This window comes from Lolium rigidum, chromosome 2 (assembly GCF_022539505.1).
Source record: "Lolium rigidum isolate FL_2022 chromosome 2, APGP_CSIRO_Lrig_0.1, whole genome shotgun sequence".
NCBI lineage: Eukaryota > Viridiplantae > Streptophyta > Magnoliopsida > Poales > Poaceae > Lolium > Lolium rigidum.
Window position 1 is genome coordinate 132184886 of NC_061509.1, and position 20962 is coordinate 132205847.

General features: G+C 44.7%; 2 long non-coding RNA genes across 2 annotated transcripts; both read left to right on the plus strand.

Annotated features, from left to right (window-relative positions):
• The first annotated feature begins 5456 nt into the window (after nt 1–5456).
• Nucleotides 5457–7459, plus strand: LOC124687261. Its single transcript, XR_006998165.1, has 3 exons — nt 5457–6259; nt 6358–6474; nt 7410–7459. It is a non-coding gene; the product is annotated as an uncharacterized LOC124687261 (long non-coding RNA).
• Nucleotides 7460–9291: 1832 nt separating this feature from the next.
• LOC124687262 lies at nt 9292–11587 on the plus strand. The gene is made up of 3 exons (XR_006998166.1): nt 9292–10386; nt 10484–10600; nt 11538–11587. It is a non-coding gene; the product is annotated as an uncharacterized LOC124687262 (long non-coding RNA).
• The last annotated feature ends 9375 nt before the right edge of the window (nt 11588–20962 follow it).

Sequence of the window (20962 nt, forward strand, 5' to 3'; positions counted from 1 at the left end):
TTGAGACCGCTGCTTGCTAAATGGGACCCGCATGTCATCCTCTATGTGCAATCAACTTTCTTTTCTTGGAGTTTTTTGGCACCTCAAATTTGGTCACTTGCCTTTTTCTTTCGATCCCCTGCCGCCTCTCAAACGGTGATACCGCTGTTGCTAACTGGGACCCGCATGTCATCCTCTATGTACTATAAAACTTTCTTTTCTTGAATTATTTTTGGCACCTCATATTTGGTCACTTACCTTTTTCTTTCGATCCCCTGCCGCCTCTCAAACGGTGATACCGCTGCTGCTAAATGGGACCCGCATGTCATCCTCTATGTACTATAAAACTTTCTTTTCTTGAATTATTTTTGGCTCCTCGTATTTGGTCACTTACCTTTTTCTTTCGATCCCTGCCGCCTCTCAAACGGTGATACCGCTGCTTGCTAAATGGGACCCGCATGTCATCCTCTATGTACTATAAAACTTTCTTTTCTTGAATTATTTTTGGCTCCTCATATTTTTTCACTTGCCTTTTTCTTTCGATCCCTGCCGCCTCTCAAACGGTGAAACCGCTGCTTGCTAAATGGGACCCGCATGTCATCCTCTATGTACTATAAAACTTTCTTTTCTTGAATTATTTTTGGCTCCTCGATATTTTTTCACTTGCCTTTTTCTTTCGATCTCATGCCACGTTTGAAACGTTGAGGAACCTGCGAGGCTCATGGGACCCGCATGTCATCCTCTATGTACTATAAAAGTTCATTTTCTTGGTTTTTTTTCACCCTCTGATTTTTGGCAATTTCTTTTTCTTTTGATCCCTGCCGCCTCTCAAACGGTGATACCGCTCGTTGCTAAATGGGACCCGCATGTCATCCTCTATGTACTATAAAACTTTCTTTTCTTGAATTATTTTTGGCTCCTCATATTTGGTCACTTGCCTTTTTCTTTCGATCTCATGCCACGTTTGAAACGTTCTGGCTCATGGGACCCGCATGTCATCCTCTATGTGCTATAAAAGTTTATTTTCTTTAATTTTTTTCACCCTCGATTTTTGGCTATTTCCTTTTTCTTTTGATCCCTGCCGCCTTGGAAACGTTGGGTAAGCTGCTGACTCATGGGACCCGCATGTCATCCTCTATGTACAATCAACTTTCTTTTTCTTTTGATCTCAAGCCGCATTTGAAACGTTGAGACCGCTGCTTGCTAAATGGGACCCGCATGTCATCCTCTACGTACAATAAAGTTTCTTTTCTTGGATTATCTTTGGCTCCTGATATTTTGTCACTTGCCTTTTTCTTTCGATCTCATGCCGCCTTTGAAACGTTGAGTAAGCTGCTTGCTCATGGGTCCCGCATGTCATCCTCTACGAACAATAAAAGTTTCCTTTCTTGGAGTTATTTTTTACCCCTAATTTCTGGCTATTTGCCTTTTTCTTTTGATCTCCTGCCCCCTACGAAACGATGAGGACGTTGTTGGCGGGTCGGTCCCACATGTCATCCTCTATGAACAATAAAAGTTTCCTTTGATGGATTTATTTTGAACCCCTAATTAATTTACTGGATATTTCCCCTGCCGCCTTGGAATCGTTGAGGATCTTGCTTGCCTCATGGGTCCCGCATGTCATCCTCTCGGAACGGTAAATGTTTATTTTCTTGGATTTTGTTGACCAAACGATTTTTGGCTTATTTTTTCTTTCGATCACTGCAGCCTTTAAAACGTTGAGGACGCCGGCTGGCTCACGGGTCCCACATGTCAACCTCTATGAACAATAAACGGCGAGGATGCTGCTGCCTCATGGGTCCCGCATGTCATCCTCTCAGAACGAAAATGTTTCTTTTCTTGGATTTTTTACCAACAGATTTTTGGTTTATTTTTTCTTTCCATCCCCTGCCGCCTTTAAAACGTTGATGACGCTGTTGGCTCATGGGTCCCCGATGTCAGCCTCCCTATACAAGAAACATATGATATCTTGATTATTTTGCAGACAATAAACAATGTATTGCGCTCTGAGCTATTTCAAACGGATAATTAAATCTTTATTTTTACATAAACAAACTTATATGTTGAATCTCCTTGTTTTTTTGTCTTTGCGAAGCATAGGACTTTCTGTTTTTTAGAAAATTCGGAACTTTCCTGTTTTGGAGTGGGCTGAAATTGTACGAGTCAAAAGGCCAAGCGGGATAGTTCGAAGGCCCGGATGTCCGGATGCGGCCCAATTGAAATCTTTCTTCTTGGATTTTTTTCACCCCCGATTTACGGCTACTTCATTTTTCTTTTGGTTACGTGCCGCCTTGGAAACGTTGAGACCGCTCGTTGCAAAATGGGACCCGCATGTCATCCTCTACGTACAATAAAATTTCTTTTCTTGGATTATTTTTGGCTCCGATATTTGGTCACTTGCCTTTTTCTTTCGATCCCGTGCGGCCTCTCAAACGGTGATACCGCTGCTTGCTAATTGGGACCCGCATGTCATCCTCTATGTACAATCAAGTTTCTTTTCTTGAATTATTTTTGGCTCCCGATATTTGGTCACTTGCCTTTTTCTTTCGATCTCATGCCACGTTTGAAACGTTGAGGAACCTGCTTGGCTCATGGGACCCGCATGTCATCCTCTATGTACTATAAAAGTTCATTTTCTTTGTTTTTTTCACCCTCGATTTTTGGCTATTTCCTTTTTCTTTTGATCCCCTGCCGCCTTGGAAACGTTGAGTAAGTTGCTAGCTCATGGGACTCGCATGTCATCCTCTATGTCCATCAACTTTATTTTCTTGGATTTTTTTGACCCCCTAATTTACGGCTACTTTCTTTTTCTTTTGATCTCAAGCCGCATTTGAAACGTTGGGACCGGCTGCTGCAAAATGGGACCCGCATGTCATCCTCTATGTAAATAAAGTTTCTTTTCTTGGATTATCTTGGGCTCCTGATATTTTGTCACTTGCCTTTTTCTTTCGATCTCATGCCGCCTTTGAAACGTTAAGTAAGTCTGCTGGCTCATGGGTCCCGCATGTCATCCTCTACGAACAATAAAAGTTTCCTTTCTTGGAGTTATTTTTTACCCTAATTTACGGCTATTTGCCTTTTTCTTTTGATCTCCTGCCCCCTTTGAAACGATGAGGACGTTGTTGGCGGGTCGGTCCCACATGTCATCCTCTATGAACAATAAAACTTTCCTTTGATGGATTTATTTTGAACCCCTAATTAATTTATGGATATTTCCTTTTTTCTTTTGATCCCCTGCCGCCTTGGAATCGTTGAGGATGTTGCTGCCTCATGGGTCCCGCATGTCATCCTCTCAGAACGGTAAATGTTTATTTTCTTGGATTTTGAATACCAAATGATTTTTGGCTTATTTTTTCTTTCGATCTCCTGCCGCCTTTAAAACGTTGAGGACGGGGCTGGCTCACGGGTCCCACATGTCGGCCTCTAACATTAAACGGCGAGGATCTCTGCTGCCTCATGGGTCCCGCATGTTATCCTCTCAGAACGAAAATGTTTCTTTTCTTGGATTTTGTACCAACAGATTTTTGGTTTATTTTTTCTTTCCATCCCTGCCGCCTTTAAAATGTTGGCGACGCTGCTGGCGCATGGGTCCCCGATGTCAGCCTCCCAGTATAAGAAACATGTGATATCTTGATTATTTTGCAGACAATAAACAGTGTATTTTGCTCTGAGCTATTGCAAAGGGATAAATTAAATCTTTATTTTTACATAAACAAACTTATATGTTGAATCTCCTTGTTTTTTTGTCTTTGCGAGGCATAGGACTTTCCTGTTTTGGAATGGGCTGAAATTGTACGAATCAAAAGGCGTCCAGCGGGATAGTTTGAAGGCCCAGATGGCCAGAAGCAGCCCAATTGAAATATTCCTTTTCTTGGATTTTTTGACACCCTTATTTACGGCTACTTCCTTTTTCTTTTGGTCATGTGCCGCCTTGGAAACATTGAGACCGCTGCTTGCAAAATGGGACCCGCATGTCATCCTCTATGTACAATAGAAGTTTCTTTTCTTGGATTATTTTTGGCTCCTGATATTTGGCACTTGTCTTTTTCTTTCGATCTAATGCCGACTTTGAAACCTTCAGACCGGTCTTTGCAAAATGGGACCCGCATGTCATTCTCTATGCACAATAAAGATTCTTTTCTTAGATTATTTTTGGCTTCTGATATTTGGTCACTTTCCTTTTCCTTTCGATCTCATGCCGCCTTTGAAACGTTGAGGAAGCTGCTGGCTCATGGGTCCCGCATGTCATACTCTATGAACAATAAAGTGTCCTTCATTGGATTTATTTTTTACCCCTAATTTATGGCTATTTACCGTTTTCTTTTGATCCCCTACCCCCTTTGAAACGATGAGGACGCTGCGGCGGGTCGGTCCCACATCCTCTATGAACAATAAAAGTTTCCTATGATGGATTTATTTTTGACCCCTTTTGATCCCCTACCGCCTTGGAATCGTTGAGGATGCTGCTGCCTCATGGGTCCCGCATGTCAGCCTCTCAGAACGGTAAATGTTTCTTTTCTTGGATTTTTTACCAACTGATTTTTGGCCTTTGTCTTTCTATCTCCTGCCGCCTTTAACACGTTGGGGACGCTGCCGGCTCAGGGGTCCCACATGTCAGCCTCTATGAACAATAAACCTTTTGTTTGATTTATTATTGACCCATAATTTCTTGGTATTTGCCTTTTTCTTTCGATCTCATGCCGCCTGCGAAACGTTGAGACGGCTGCTGGCTCATGGGTCCCTGTCGGCCTCTATGAACGGTAAAAGTTTCCTTTGTTTGATTTATTTTTGACCCTAATTACGGCTATTTGCCTTTTTTTATCCCCTGCCGCCTTTGAAACTAAGAGGACGGCTGCTGGCCCATGGGTCCCACATCTCGGCCTCTCACGAACGATAAACCTTTCCTTTCTTTTTTTCGATCCGTGCCGCCTTGGAAAATGTGAGACCGCTCTGCAAAACGGGACCCATATGTCATCCTCTATGTACAATAAAAGTTTCTTTCCTTGGATTATTTTTGGCACCTGATATATGGTCACTTGCCTTTTTTTCGATCCCTGCCGCCTTTGAAACGTTGAGGACGCTGGCTGGCTCGTGGGTCCCACATGTCGGCCTCTATGAACAATAAACATTTCATTTCTTGGATTTATTTTTGACCGCTGATTTACGGGAACTTTGCTTTTTCTTTCGATCCCCTGCCGCCTTTGTTAAAGTTGAGGACGACTGCTGCAAAATGCGTCCCACATGTCAGCTTCTCCGTACGATAATTGTTTCCTTTCTTGGATTTTTTTCCACGGCTGGCCGATGGGTCCACGATGTCAGCCTCTATGTACAAGAAATATGTGATTTCTCGATATGTTTTAACCCGAGATATGTAGGATACTTGCTTTTTTCGATTCCTTTTGTTTGTCTTTACCTTCAAATGTTGAGGGACGTGTAACGGCCCCGGGTAGTATCCCACATTAGATTTATTTGTGCTTTCCTTTTGTGCATCATCATCATCATGCATATCATCTACATGACTTTGACAAAATAAAACCTATTTAGTTTTCTGTTGTATGGATTTATGAAACAAACCCACCCTCGAGTCTCTTCTTATTTAACAAAACCCCAAATCTAAATGTTTGACAGAGTTAGAAAATTGTTTTAAGTCCAATGCAAAGTTTCCAAAATGTTGACCATTTTATCTTTTCTGAAAACATCTCTCCGTTTCACTTTTCTACTGTATCTCTCTTTCCTTGCTTTGGACAAAATCCCACGGTTAATTTTTTCAAGCGAGGCTGCCTACACTTCCGGCTGAATTCTCACATGGACCATCTTACCAATCCAGGGAAGAGACTCCTGTAGCCTTCTTCAACACGCGAGGAGCATGAGCTCACTGTCAACATCAACCTCTCAACCATCCCAACCACTCCCCTCTCCCCTCCTGTTTATCCCCACCGAAGCAGCCATCAAACCCTAGCCCCTCTCCATCCTCGTGCCGCCGCCCCCTCCCTTTTCCCTCGACCACGCAAACGAGCGAGGCGAAAATTTCACAGAAAACACCGAACACCTCCGCCGCAGCATCACCGTCGCCCCGTCGTCTCCGACCACCTCTCGCCGAACCAAGGCCACCACGAGCTTCTCCTCATCACGCTGAAGCTCCTCGACACACGCGCGCAACAAATCGAGTTTGAAATCGACGACAAGGATCACTTCTCCATCTCCGCCGCCGGCAGAAATCTCGTGTTTCCGGCCGCCTCCGACCTCGTCCGCCACCGACGAGGTGTTCATCAGCTTTCTGGTGAGATGGCGGCCCTTTCCCCTCTCTTCCCCAGCTTGTTTGCTCTCTGTTTGGTTTCGCCTAATTCTAACGAAACTGTCGCCTTTGTTTTGCACGAGTTCATCTCCGCCATGGCCGACGACAGGCCTCAGCGCCGCACGCGCTCGTTCCTGCCGGCCTTCTTCCCGGTAGTCGACCACGTCTTCTCTGCTCTGGTCGCATCATTCCCGTTCTCGGTGAGCCTGCGACCCGATCCCACCCTTTCCCCGTCTCAATCCTGCACTGCTGCTGCAACGCACGCGCACGAGCGCGCCTCCGTTCTGGGTTGTCGTCGCCAGGTTGCTTTCTCCGCTTGTTTTCTTCAGTTTGTTCAGTTTGGCTGCGTGTGTGCACCAGCTCGCGGCCTGCTAACGCTTGCTCAAAGTCACGGCGGCTTTTCTCGTAATCAACAATAGCTCAGCCTGGTTCCATGTCCGCTGTTTCGTCCATCTAAATATCAATTCCCAACACCACTCTTTTTGTATGTCTTTGATCTCTGCAATCCCACGCCATATATGCCCAGGTATGCTGCGTCTCTGACTTGATTCAGTACACGAGAGAAGCACAGTTTGATCTCACCTCATTCTCTACTCAGAATACCTCAGTATCAAATACAAATACGTTGCAAATCTGTACTCAATTTGTTTGCTTTCTGTGTCCAGCTCCAGCACATCCCTCTATTTCTATTTTCCTTTCGCAAATCTTATCTATTTAATATCTTTTAAACTGTAGCTCCGAATAAACTGTTTTATATATGAAACTTGATCCGAAAAATGCAATGAATCTGAATATGCCATTCATATGCATCTTTTCATCTCGCATCATGTCGTGCCTTTATAGTTTGCATCGCACGTAATAATTAAATGCGGAGTAGTTTGGAATTACCGGATAAGAATTCCCGCTCCGTTTAATATTGAATTAGCTCATCCGTGCCATGTCTTTCCTATGCTAATCAACATTTAACTTTGCCAGTAGAAAAATAACTCGAACCTAATAATTGTTTGTCGGAATTCGATTCCGCTTAATTGGATAAGTGCATCACATCATACCTTGCCATGTCATGCATATCATATCTTGATCATGCCGGTTCTTCTTTCGTAGTTGTAAGCTTTGCATCCGTTGTTTGTTGTAGCATTTGCTTCTTCCCGGATAGGATCGCGAAGTGGTGATGTGAGATCCGACAAGTTCTTCTGCAGCTTTTCACAGGCGAGCCCACCCCTTCACCTATTTTACTTTTACATGCTCTTTTGATCTATTGCTATCCTTATGTTACGATTCTGTTGTGTCACGTGTCCTATCCACCTGTTACCTATATGTCCGAGATACACCTCCTCGCCCTACCTATTGTTTGTTGTTTGCCAGCTTTGCGAGTCGTAGGCGAGTTTAGGGTCTTGTTGATATCTCGAGATGTTCGGGATATCTTGTTGGGAGGTTATCACATGCTATATCTTTTGTTGGAGATAATCACACTTTACTTTATTTGTTAACAACTAAAATTGTAAGCGGAGGCATCTCGTGAGCCCCTTTGCGAAAGCATCGGAACTTTGACTTGCTAATGTCCCCTAGGACCCGAGTTCTTGTTATCTGTTCCGAGATTGAGCGCTCTACCCGTACGTGGGGGAATGGGACCCCCATCACCCACTACCTTTCCTCGAGTCTGTTTATTGGGAGCCACAACCTTGGTTTTATTTGCCCATATGCACGATGCACGATTTACTTCTTTGCCTTCGGGTGTTTATTTCTGCATCGTACTCATAACGCGGGACTCCTTATCCTTGGCCGGTCGTTAGTGCCCGCCTTGGAAGCCGTCGCAAACCTCTGGGTCCGTATCGGAGTACGGCCGAACTTCGTCACGGGTAGCTTAGTTGGGTGGCTCCCATTAAACTTTCTCTTGCATTGGGAACGGTCTTGTTGTTAGACTCCACCTGTAGTAAGTGGGTTCGAGCATGCGTATGGTTACATTTGGGCAACCCCTGCAGGGTGTACATCTTATCGATAAGCCGTGTCCGCGGTTATGGACGACTTGGAATTGTATGGCTTGATCATAGAACAACTTACACTATTATCCTGTTGTTAATAATCTGATAATAACTTGCGTAGTAATTTAGCATTACTACAACCGACACCTAATAAAACTTGTCCACCGTTGAGTGCCTTTTACATTGCCTCTTCGCAATTGTTGAAGGGGATATGTGTAATCGGCTGGGTTATGTTTGTGTAGTATTTATCCGTTACCTTGTGCGCTCTCTTATCTTCTCCGAGTAGACGGATGTTGTAGCGTGTCTCTATTGGATAGTAGCTTTGCTGCCGCTAAACTCCACATATAGCCGGGTGAAGTTTATACCGCCCACCGCCGAGCATAGCTGGTCTTGTCTCGCAAGTACGTGCCAATGGTACTTACCCTCGCCTTCCTTTCTTTTTGTCTCCTCCCCTCCGTCGGCAACCGATGGCCCGACTTTGACAGGTACGAGATGACGACGTTAGCAAGGTTACCCTTCCGGCTTGGCCTGGGCAGGGTTATGGACGCCACTGGTTATCTTCAGGACTCTTAGTCCAATTTGTATCTTGTCCGTACTCGGACGTATTCGAATTTCTGTAAGATTTGGATCTTTGTATTGTATATTTGAATCTTGACTCGCTGGAGTCGTTGTTGTAATATATGTATCTTGTGGGCCCTATTGTAATCCTGTTGTAATGTTACCGCTCGTGTTAATTCCTCTGGCATCACGTGTGTGATTCTTCGCGCACGTCGTGTCGGAGGGCGTCTCTGAATCGATATCATGCGGATTTCGGCGGGTTCGCTGGGATCCTCATGGCACCGGTTCCGGGGCGTCACAAGTTGGTATCAGAGCCTCAGGTTGACGGTACCCCACTAGTCCAGCCTGTAGGATAGCCTTGCCAACGGTCGTTGAGTTAGAGTGTCAAAACCTATTTTCGAAAATTCGTTGGATAGTTCTGATTAGCTCTGATTTTTCTCCTTATCTAATTCTTTGTCCTCTTACCTTTGCGAGTTTTGCATAGTCTCTTATCTGCTTCTCTGAGTCTTAGGTTCTGACGTGGGTTGGACGATCTTTGCCTTATCCTATTAGGTCCGATCTTCGGAGGATCCCGACGGAGGCGCATCATCAACGACGGGACAACGACTTCTTGTTAGTGGTGTCGAGGAGATCGACATGCCGCCATAAGATCTGATAGTTCACCTCTCTTCCCCCGTACCTTGGCGTGGGATCTCGGGCGCGATCCCTTGTTAGTGGTGTCGATTGTAACGGCCCCGGGTAGTATCCCACATTAGATTTATTTGTGCTTTCCTTTTGTGCATCATCATCATCATGCATATCATCTACATGACTTTGACAAAATAAAACCTATTTAGTTTTCTGTTGTATGGATTTATGAAACAAACCCACCCTCGAGTCTCTTCTTATTTAACAAAACCCCAAATCTAAATGTTTGACAGAGTTAGAAAATTGTTTTAAGTCCAATGCAAAGTTTCCAAAATGTTGACCATTTTATCTTTTCTGAAAACATCTCTCCGTTTCACTTTTCTACTGTATCTCTCTTTCCTTGCTTTGGACAAAATCCCACGGTTAATTTTTTCAAGCGAGGCTGCCTACACTTCCGGCTGAATTCTCACATGGACCATCTTACCAATCCAGGGAAGAGACTCCTGTAGCCTTCTTCAACACGCGAGGAGCATGAGCTCACTGTCAACATCAACCTCTCAACCATCCCAACCACTCCCCTCTCCCCTCCTGTTTATCCCCACCGAAGCAGCCATCAAACCCTAGCCCCTCTCCATCCTCGTGCCGCCGCCCCCTCCCTTTTCCCTCGACCACGCAAACGAGCGAGGCGAAAATTTCACAGAAAACACCGAACACCTCCGCCGCAGCATCACCGTCGCCCCGTCGTCTCCGACCACCTCTCGCCGAACCAAGGCCACCACGAGCTTCTCCTCATCACGCTGAAGCTCCTCGACACACGCGCGCAACAAATCGAGTTTGAAATCGACGACAAGGATCACTTCTCCATCTCCGCCGCCGGCAGAAATCTCGTGTTTCCGGCCGCCTCCGACCTCGTCCGCCACCGACGAGGTGTTCATCAGCTTTCTGGTGAGATGGCGGCCCTTTCCCTCTCTTCCCCAGCTTGTTTGCTCTCTGTTTGGTTTCGCCTAATTCTGACGAAACTGTCGCCTTTGTTTTGCACGAGTTCATCTCCGCCATGGCCGACGACAGGCCTCAGCGCCGCACGCGCTCGTTCCTGCCGGCCTTCTTCCCGGTAGTCGACCACGTCTTCTCTGCTCTGGTCGCATCATTCCCGTTCTCGGTGAGCCTGCGACCCGATCCCACCCTTTCCCCGTCTCAATCCTGCACTGCTGCTGCAACGCACGCGCACGAGCGCGCCTCCGTTCTGGGTTGTCGTCGCCAGGTTGCTTTCTCCGCTTGTTTTCTTCAGTTTGTTCAGTTTGGCTGCGTGTGTGCACCAGCTCGCGGCCTGCTAACGCTTGCTCAAAGTCACGGCGGCTTTTCTCGTAATCAACAATAGCTCAGCCTGGTTCCATGTCCGCTGTTTCGTCCATCTAAATATCAATTCCCAACACCACTCTTTTTGTATGTCTTTGATCTCTGCAATCCCACGCCATATATGCCCAGGTATGCTGCGTCTCTGACTTGATTCAGTACACGAGAGAAGCACAGTTTGATCTCACCTCATTCTCTACTCAGAATACCTCAGTATCAAATACAAATACGTTGCAAATCTGTACTCAATTTGTTTGCTTTCTGTGTCCAGCTCCAGCACATCCCTCTATTTCTATTTTCCTTTCGCAAATCTTATCTATTTAATATCTTTTAAACTGTAGCTCCGAATAAACTGTTTTATATATGAAACTTGATCCGAAAAATGCAATGAATCTGAATATGCCATTCATATGCATCTTTTCATCTCGCATCATGTCGTGCCTTTATAGTTTGCATCGCACGTAATAATTAAATGCGGAGTAGTTTGGAATTACCGGATAAGAATTCCCCGCTCCGTTTAATATTGAATTAGCTCATCCGTGCCATGTCTTTCCTATGCTAATCAACATTTAATATTGCCGGTAGAAAAATAACTCGAACCTAATAATTGTTTGTCGGAATTCCGATTCCGCTTAATTGGATAAGTGCATCACATCATACCTTGCCATGTCATGCATATCATATCTTGATCATGCCGGTTCTTCTTTCGTAGTTGTAAGCTTTGCATCCGTTGTTTGTTGTAGCATTTGCTTCTTCCCGGATAGGATCGCGAAGTGGTGATGTGAGATCCGACAAGTTCTTCTGCTAGCTTTTCACGAGCGAGCCCACCCCTTCACCTATTTTACTTTTACATGCTCTTTTGATCTATTGCTATCCTTATGTTACGATTCTCGTTGTGTCACGTGTCCTATCCACTCGTTACCTATATGTCCGAGATACACCTCCTCGCCCTACCTATTGTTTGTTGTTTGCCGACTTTGCGAGTCGTAGGCGAGTTTAGGGTCTTGTTGATATCTCGAGATGTTCGGGATATCTTGTTGGGAGGTTATCACATGCTATATCTTTTGTTGGAGATAATCACACTTTACTTTATTTGTTAACAACTAAAATTGTAAGCAGAGGCATCTGTGAGCCCCTTTGCGAAAGCATCGGAACTTTGACTTGCTAATGTCCCCTAGGACCCGAGTTCTTGTTATCTGTTCCGAGATTGAGCGCTCTACCCGTACGTGGGGGAATGGGACCCCCATCACCCACTACCTTTCCTCGAGTCCGTTTATTGGGAGCCACAACCTTGGTTTTATTTGCCCATATGCACGATGCACGATTTACTTCGTTGCCTTCGGGTGTTTATTTCGTATCGTACTCATAACGCGGGACTCCTTATCCTTGGCCGGTCGTTAGTGCCCGCCTTGGAAGCCGTCGCAAACCTCGCGGGTCCGTATCGGAGTACGGCCGAACTTCGTCACGGGTAGCTTAGTTGGGTGGCTCCCATTAAACTTTCTCTTGCATTGGGAACGGTCTTGTTGTTAGACTCCACCTGTAGTAAGTGGGTTCGAGCATGCGTATGGTTACATTTGGGCAACCCCTGCAGGGTGTACATCTTATCGATAAGCCGTGTCCGCGGTTATGGACGACTTGGAATTGTATGGCTTGATCATAGAACAACTTACACTATTATCCTGTTGTTAATAATCTGATAATAACTTGCGTAGTAATTTAGCATTACTACAACCGACACCTAATAAAACTTGTCCACCGTTGAGTGCCTTTTACATTGCCTCTTCGCAATTGTTGAAGGGGATATGTGTAATCGGCTGGGTTATGTTTGTGTAGTATTTATCTCGTTACCTTGTGCGCTCTCTTATCTTCTCTCGAGTAGACGGATGTTGTAGCGTGTCTCTATTGGATAGTAGCTTTGCTGCCGCTAAACTCCACATATAGCCGGTGAAGTTTATACCGCCCACCGCGAGCATAGCCGGTCTTGTCTCGCAAGTACGTGCCAATGGTACTTACCCTCGCCTTCCTTTCTTTTTGTCTCCTCCCCTGCCGTCGACAACCGATGGCCCGACTTTGACAGTACGAGATGACGACGTTAGCAAGGTTACCCTTCCAGCTTGGCCCAGGCGAGGTTATGGACGCCATCGGTTATCTTCGGGACTCTTAGTCCAATTTGTATCTTGTCCGTACTCGGACGTATTCGAATTCTCGTAAGATTTGGATCTTTGTATTGTATATTTGAATCTTGACTCGCTGGAGTCGTTGTTGTAATATATGTATCTTGTGGGCCCTATTGTAATCTCGTTGTAATGTTACCGCTCGTGTTAATTCCTCCGGCATCACGTGTGTGATTCTTCGCGCACGTCGTGTCGGAGGGCGTCTCTGAATCGATATCATGCGGATTTCGGCGGGTTCGCTGGGATCCTCATGGCACCGGTTCCGGGGCGTCACAGGACGCTACTGGCAAATGGGTCCTGCTCTAGCATTCTCAACTGAAGGAAAAACTGAAATATTGCCTATTCATTTGTTTTTCATACTCCATGCACATAATCCATACTAACTGTTGATCCGGGTTTTAGTTCAACTTAATTAGTTCAAATTTGATCTACGAGGAAGTATGTAATATATTTTGGGTTCACAACACTACACTTGTTAACAACAATCGGATGAAGAGGTTTGTCATTTTTTTTAAACTACAAATACACTCTAAGATCTTGCAAACCGATAGAATAAATCTTGGAACTTTAAATAATTTATGAAAATTTTGAAATCAACTATATGAATATATCAAAATATAGAGCCCATGTAGATGCGCATACCGGCTATGCGCATTTAAAAAAGAATCATAATCATAATTGATACGAAATAAAAATAACTTTATATTTAGAATCTCGGTTTCTTGAGGGCCAATCATAGGATCTCCGTGTTTAAATTAGGAAGGGCCCCAATGGCATGAGTCGGAGGCCCATTAAATGTTTTTGGATTGTTCGAAGCAAGCAGGCTGACAGCAATCACCATGTACATTGCCGGCGGCAGCCCAAAAGTACAAACAATTGGCCCATGCAGGGAAGGTAGTAATTTTTTTTATTGGGAAGGTTGTCTGGGCTAACCCAAAAAAAGTGGTGCTACATGGGGTAGCACTTGAACCCGGAATGAGACCATGAACAGTACATATGCTACATGCTACAAGTACTTAGTTCTTAGCTATCTATTTTCGATCCAACGTCCAACTCTACAAGTCAACCAACCTGTTCATCTGTGCTTGCTGATGTCAAGGCAGTGGATCCTGGACGCTTGAACCCATGATCGTTACTGAGGGTTGCCTATTTGCGCATAATATGTTTTGTCAGCGGGCACTTCACTAGTTTGTGCAAAACATATCCACAGCAGGATTCGAAAAAACAACACGTTTTTTTCTTTACGGAAACAATAGTAACATCTCATGTTCATCACAATCCAGCCAACATAAGCACATAATAATTAATAGTACAACTAGAGAGCTGTACATATAAATAAGGTTTGTCAAGCTTCATGCACTAGCCAACGCAACCAAAAGTCCGAACCGATGGAAAGGGCTAGGCAATCCACTTATACATCTCGAACACCCCTCCTCACGTGTGACCGGAAGAAGGGAAGAGGTCAACACAAGGAGACTCTCAAGAGGCATATACGTGGACTCCGAGGAGGGCAACGGAGGGCAGCACCAATTTTTAGGATAAATTACGAAAGCCAGGTCTCGAACTCGAGACCCTGGGCTCTGATACCATGCCAAGCTTCATACACAAGCCAACGCAACCAAAAGTCCGAACTAATGGAAAGGGCTAGGCAATCCACTTATACACCCCCCCCTCACATGTGACCACAATCCAGTAATGGTACCATCATGTTCACCACAATACATCATCATTATACTACAGAACATTTGTAAGACAACTTAATGCAGCTGTGATTCATTTTGTTGCCCCAGCGATGGGTGATAACCTGAACACCATATAACCTTCTCACAAAGAATTGTAACCAAATATGAGCACCCGCAATGATTTGGTGTCAATCTTCTTGAAGGTCGGAGGTATCCTACCTTCAAGTCATGTGCTTTGACAAACTCGGCCATCCCGCGTCCATTAAAACATTGCCATCTTGTTGCTTCAGGTCCACAATCCAGTGCATGCAAGTGGACATCTTCAAAGTTGATGGACTCGGACACCCACCGTAAAACCAGGGTAGAACACGACCGGGGATGGTAATCACCTCTAACTCCGATGTACATAGTACCTTGCGTAAGCCGTCGCCGGTATTCTCCTCATCGATGCGCCTAAACACCTTGCACACCGGGGCTGGCTCTACAGTATGTCTCCTTCCATGATAAGCTCTCTCCAAGCTTGAGCTTCTTGTTTGAACACCGCAAAAAGAGGCCTCAATTAGATAATGCCTCTAGCTTCTGACCGTAATTCCAAGCAAATGCATAATCAAAGGCACCTAGCAAAGTCAGCGGATCATTGTTCTTATCGAACACACAATCTGAACAATAAGCTTCTGAATCTAGCTAGGCTGATATGTACAACCTTGTATCATCAAATTATTCAGCATAGTGTATCATTGTATCGCGTAAGCCAAATCGATATAAATAGTAGCTATGAGAATAGAAATCAAGCTAGCATGAGCCATGCATGCTTGCCGGCTAGGTCTAGCATCGGAGTAATGCATCTGCAGTTCATCATCCGCCAGTACAGATCGACCAAGCAAACAAAAAAAATCAGCGTCGGCCTAAAGAGTCCATAAGCCAGACATGCATGCTCGGTGTCCTCATATGTGATTATCGGCCGTGGATTGACCAATATCATATTTGAACGATTATTATTGCACACATTAGATCCAGTCCCAACCTAGCTAGCATGCGTGCATGTGTAGCCCGAGTCTTTACCAGCAGGATTAATATATACACCGGATGAGAGAAATAGTCTATATCAAACAATGCTAAGCAACCGGCAATACAACTTAGATATAATAAAGATGTGACCGGCAACCCTAGTGATTCGGGGAAACATACCGCCATTGCAGCCATGGACCGAGAGAATCGGGGATGCCGCGCCGCCTTAGTGGAGTTTTTAGGTGCGACGTCGCCGCATCCGTAGAGGACGGAGTCCAAGCCGCGTAGTCCGAGCGGTGGTGGACGCCGGTGGTGTAGGGAGAGGACTCTGGGAGATGGACGGCGAGGGATCTGGGGAGATCTGAACATGAGGGGACCGTGAGAAACCGAGAATTATACATCAGCAAGGGAATAAATGCGCGTGTCCCCCTGGTCAAAAAAATGCGCGTTTCTTGGAGGAACGAAGCCGTGTACGCAGGAATCCACACGTAAAACTTCACCCGGCGGGTCACCGGGCTTTATCGCATCTCGGTGGGGCCCGGACCTACATACCAGTTGAGACAGGTCGTGTGGGTTATGATCCGATCGCTGTGCACACAGTAAATTGCATTCGCAGCTAAGGGCCTCGTACTACGTTGTACTATACAAGATATCCGTTTCTTTTGGTAAAATGAAAACGATACTCCATCTGATCCTCATTACTTGATGATAAAATGGATGTCTCTACAACTAATATGTGTCTAGATACATCTATATGAGAGCGTCTCGTGTTTGTACCGTGTATCTCAAAAAAATATGGATCGGAGGGAGCATTAAGAGGTGTCAAAAAACCGCAAACAAACATGGATGTAAGCAGCTGAGTATTAAACCAAGTGCGTAAAATACCTTTATATCTCGACCATGTAACAATGAATATGAGAAGTTTTGGGGGTTTGACCATCCGCACTTGTGTTCGCTACAATCGATCAAAAAAATTGGTCACTTTTACACTTCCTAAAATAAAATGTATTTTTCCCCGAGATTTTACAAGCTCGTACAAGAAAGCATTGACTACATATGGGATATATCACATTTACACTTACAAATCTATGAATATTTCAAAATGTTGAGCTCCATGTAGCTAGGTATAATACAAATCATCGGACCGCACATTGAAACTACCGCAAGCATATCACAAGAATTAAAGTAAAATAAAACATGTCTAACATATACTATATTAGCTAATTAACAAAGTCTCATCACAAGTGTATCCGATCCCCAGCTCAGCTTAATACAAAAACCAAGTTCAAGCATGAACATCAGCAGGGCACTACCCCAGGTCCAAAAGCAAGCATCTAGTTAATTCAATAAAATATTGAGGTGTTTCGATCCCCTCTTCCTAAAAGCACCGCAGATCATGCATGCAACTAAGGGTGATCAAGCACAAAATATTACCCTCTCGGGTGGAGGTGTTACAGCCGTAGATCAACACATTCATCAAGGAAGTGTCTTTCACCTCGAAGACGAGAATGTCATCGAGCTGCAGCTCATGCGCCTCGCAAACCCGAACCAACCATCCTTCAAGACCAGTTCACCCCGGTACTCATCGATGTGCACATACCAGGCGCAGCCTACGCTCGTCTTGAGCTTGATAGGCCTGGGAAGAATCCCTTTCAGACATTGCTTGAATTCTCTCGGGGATGACCAACATATACATGTCATCGTTGCCATCCAGTTGCACATAGAAGCGCGAGGGCTGAGGAGGGTCCGCCGAGTGACCAACCCGTTTAGGGCGGCCTTTCCTCGCCCTTTTAATAAAAAACGTTGAATTGCCGCATCACGCCTGCCCGTCACCTTCGGCTTTTTGGCTAGTGAGTTTCTTTGAATTCTGAACTCGGGGGTGCAGAGGACATGTACAATCGACAGCCCTAAGACGTAGTTGCTCATTGACGTTGGAGCGAGTTTGCTTCTGCATCTAGTTAAGCACGGTATATATCAATCAACAACGATATAAATCGAACGTAACATACATGGAGAAAATGCATCTAGCTATCTCTTTAATTAGTTTGCACAAAATCTAGCAGCAAGCAAGACAATTTGATTTTACAGTACTCGAGCAAGCTTTCGACTTTCTGAAACAGTAACATGGAGCATATATTTGTATGTTCGGACCGCCAAACCCCGCTTCCGTGATGGATACTATTACTTAACATCTTTTTTTGCCGTAACTAGTACTTAACATCTACTCGTTTCCCGTCATTAAAAAAACATTTGCGTAAGAATACTAGTTTCCCATCATTAAAGAAAAAGAACTTGTTTAAAACCCCAACTATCATTGACTACTTACACCTGCATCCTAGTGAGTTCAGGACAACTTACAGCCACTTTTGGTGGTGCCGCCACCGGAGAAGACCGTGCCGCGGGGGTTGGGGTCGGTGATACGTCTCCGACGTATCGATAATTTCTTATGTTCCATGCCACATTATTGATGATATCTACATGTTTTATGCACATTATATGTCATATTTATGCGTTTTCCGGAACTAACCTATTGACAAGATGCCGAAGTGCCAGTTCTCGTTTTCTCGCTGTTTTTGGTTTCGAAATCCTAGTAACGAAATATTCTCGGAATCGGACGAAATCAAGACCCAGTGTTCCTATTTTTCCCGGAACCATCCGAACACCCGAGAGCCGCCGAGGGAAGCCCCGGGGGCCCCACACCACACCCTGGCGCGGCCAGGGGGGGCCGCGCCGCCCTATGGTGTGGTGGCCCCAGGCCCCCTCCGAGGCTGCCCTTCCGCCTATTTAAAGCCTCCGTCGCGAAAACCCTATGATGAAGGACGAAACCCACAGAAACCTTCCAGAGCCGCCGCCATCGCGAAGCCAAGATCTGGGGGACAGGAGTCTCTGTTCCGGCACCCTGCCGGAGCGAGGAAGTGCCCCCCGGAAGGCTTCTCCATCGACACCGCTGCCATCTCCACCGCCATCTTCATCACCGCTGTCGCTCCCATGAGGAGGGAGTAGTTCTCCATCGAGGCTCGGGGCTGTACCGGTAGCTATGTGGTTCATCTCTCTCCTATGTACTTCAATACAATAATCTCATGAGCTGCCTTACATGATTGAGATTCATATGATGATGCTTGTAATCTAGATGTCATTATGCTAGTCAAGTGAGTTTTACTTATGTGATCTCCGGAGACTCCTTGTCCCACGTGTGTAAAGGTGACAGTATGTGCACCGTGTGGGTCTCTTAGGCTATATTTCACAGAATACTTACTCACTGTTATGAATGGCGTAGTGAAGTGCTTATTTATATCTCCTCATGATTGCAATGTGTTTTGTATCACAATTTATCTATGTGCTACTCTAGCAATGTTATTAAAGTAGTTCTATTCCTCCTGCACGGTGTAATGGTGACAGTGTGTGCATCCGTGTTAGTACTTGGCGTATGCTATGATCATGATCTCTTGTAGATTGTGAAGTTAACTATTGCTATGATAGTATTGATGTGATCTATTCCTCCTACATAGTGTGAAGGTGACAGTGTGCATGATGTGTTAGTACTTGGTTTAGTCGAATTGATCTTTCATGCACTCTAAGGTTATTTAAATATGAACATTGAATTGTGGAGCTTGTTAACTCCGGCATTGAGGGTTCGTGTAATCCTACGCAATGTGTTCATCATCCAACAAGAGTGTAGAGTATGCATTTATCTATTCTGTTATGTGATCAATGTTGAGAGTGTCCCCTAGTGAAAGTCTAATCCCTAGGCCTTGTTCCTAAATACTGCTATCGCTGCTTGTTTACTGTTTTACTGCGTTACTACTGCTGCGTTACTACTGCCACCATATTACCACCATCAACTACACGCCGTTACTACTGCTCATATTCATTGATACCACCTGTATTTCACTATCTCTTCGCCGAACTAGTGCACCTATTAGGTGTGTTGGGGACACAAGAGACTTCTTGCTTTGTGGTTGAAGGGTTGCATGAGAGGGATATCTTTGACCTCTTCCTCCCTGAGATCGATAAACCTTGGGTGATCCACTTAAGGGAAACTTGCTCGCTGTTCTACAAACCTCTGCTCTTGGAGGCCCAACACTGCCTACAAGAATAGAAGCTCCTGCACATCATGGCATTAGTGTGCATAGGAAAATATTGTTATTTGTGGTTGTGAAGTCACACAACTTAGTATTTTCAGGGGTATTCATTTTAGCAACAATAAATAAAGCAAACTAGATAAAGTAAATGCAAGTAACTAATTTTTTGTGTTTTTGATATAGAGAACAAGGCAAGAATAAAGTAAAAGCTTAGCAACTAATTTTTTTGTATGACATAATGCAACAAACAAGAAAGTAAATAAAATAAAGCAAGACAAAACAAAGTAAAGAGATTGGATTGTGGAGACTTTTGGTAAACATATTCTGACTCCAACTGGGCCAGAAAATATGCCGTTGACGTGGAGTTGAAAATCTTTGTGGTGTAACTTTTCGTTCCCAAGAACGGCGCCGTAAAATATGTTGATGGCGTGTAACTCACATCGTCATGGGAACCCCAAGAGGAAGGTATGATGCTACGTATAAAGTTTTCCCCTCGTAAAGAAACCAAGGTTTATCGAACCAGAGGAGCCAAGAAGCACGTTGAAGGTTGATGGCGAAGTGGATGTAGTGCGGCGCAACACTGTGGATTCATGCTAACGTGGAACCCGCACAACACAAGGTTCAAAGTACTTTGCCCCAACGAAAACAATGAGGTTGTCAATCTCACCTGGCTTGCTGTAACAAAGGATTAGATGTATAGTGTGGATGATGATTGTTTGCGTAAAACAAGTAGAACAAGTATTGCATAGATTGTATTCGATGTAAAAGAATGGACCGGGGTCCACAAGCTCACTAGAGGTGTCTCTCCCATAAGATAAATAGCATGTTGGGTGAACAAATTACATCAGGCAATTGACAAACAGAGAGGGCATGACCATGCACATACATGATATGATGAGTATTGTGAGATTTAATTGGGCATCACGACAAAGTACATATAGACCGCTATCCAAAGCATGCATCTATGCCTAAAAAGTCCACCTTCAGTTATCATCCGAACCCCTTCCAAGCATTAAGTTGCAAAACAACTGTACAATTGCATTAAGTATGGTGCGTAATGTAATCAATAACTACATCCCTGACATAGCATCAATGTTTTATCCCTAGTGGCAACAAAGACATCCACAACCTTAGAACTTTCTCACATCGTCCCAGCATTTAATGGAGGCATGAACCCACTATCGAGCATAAATACTCCCTCTTGGAGTTAAGAGTAAAACTT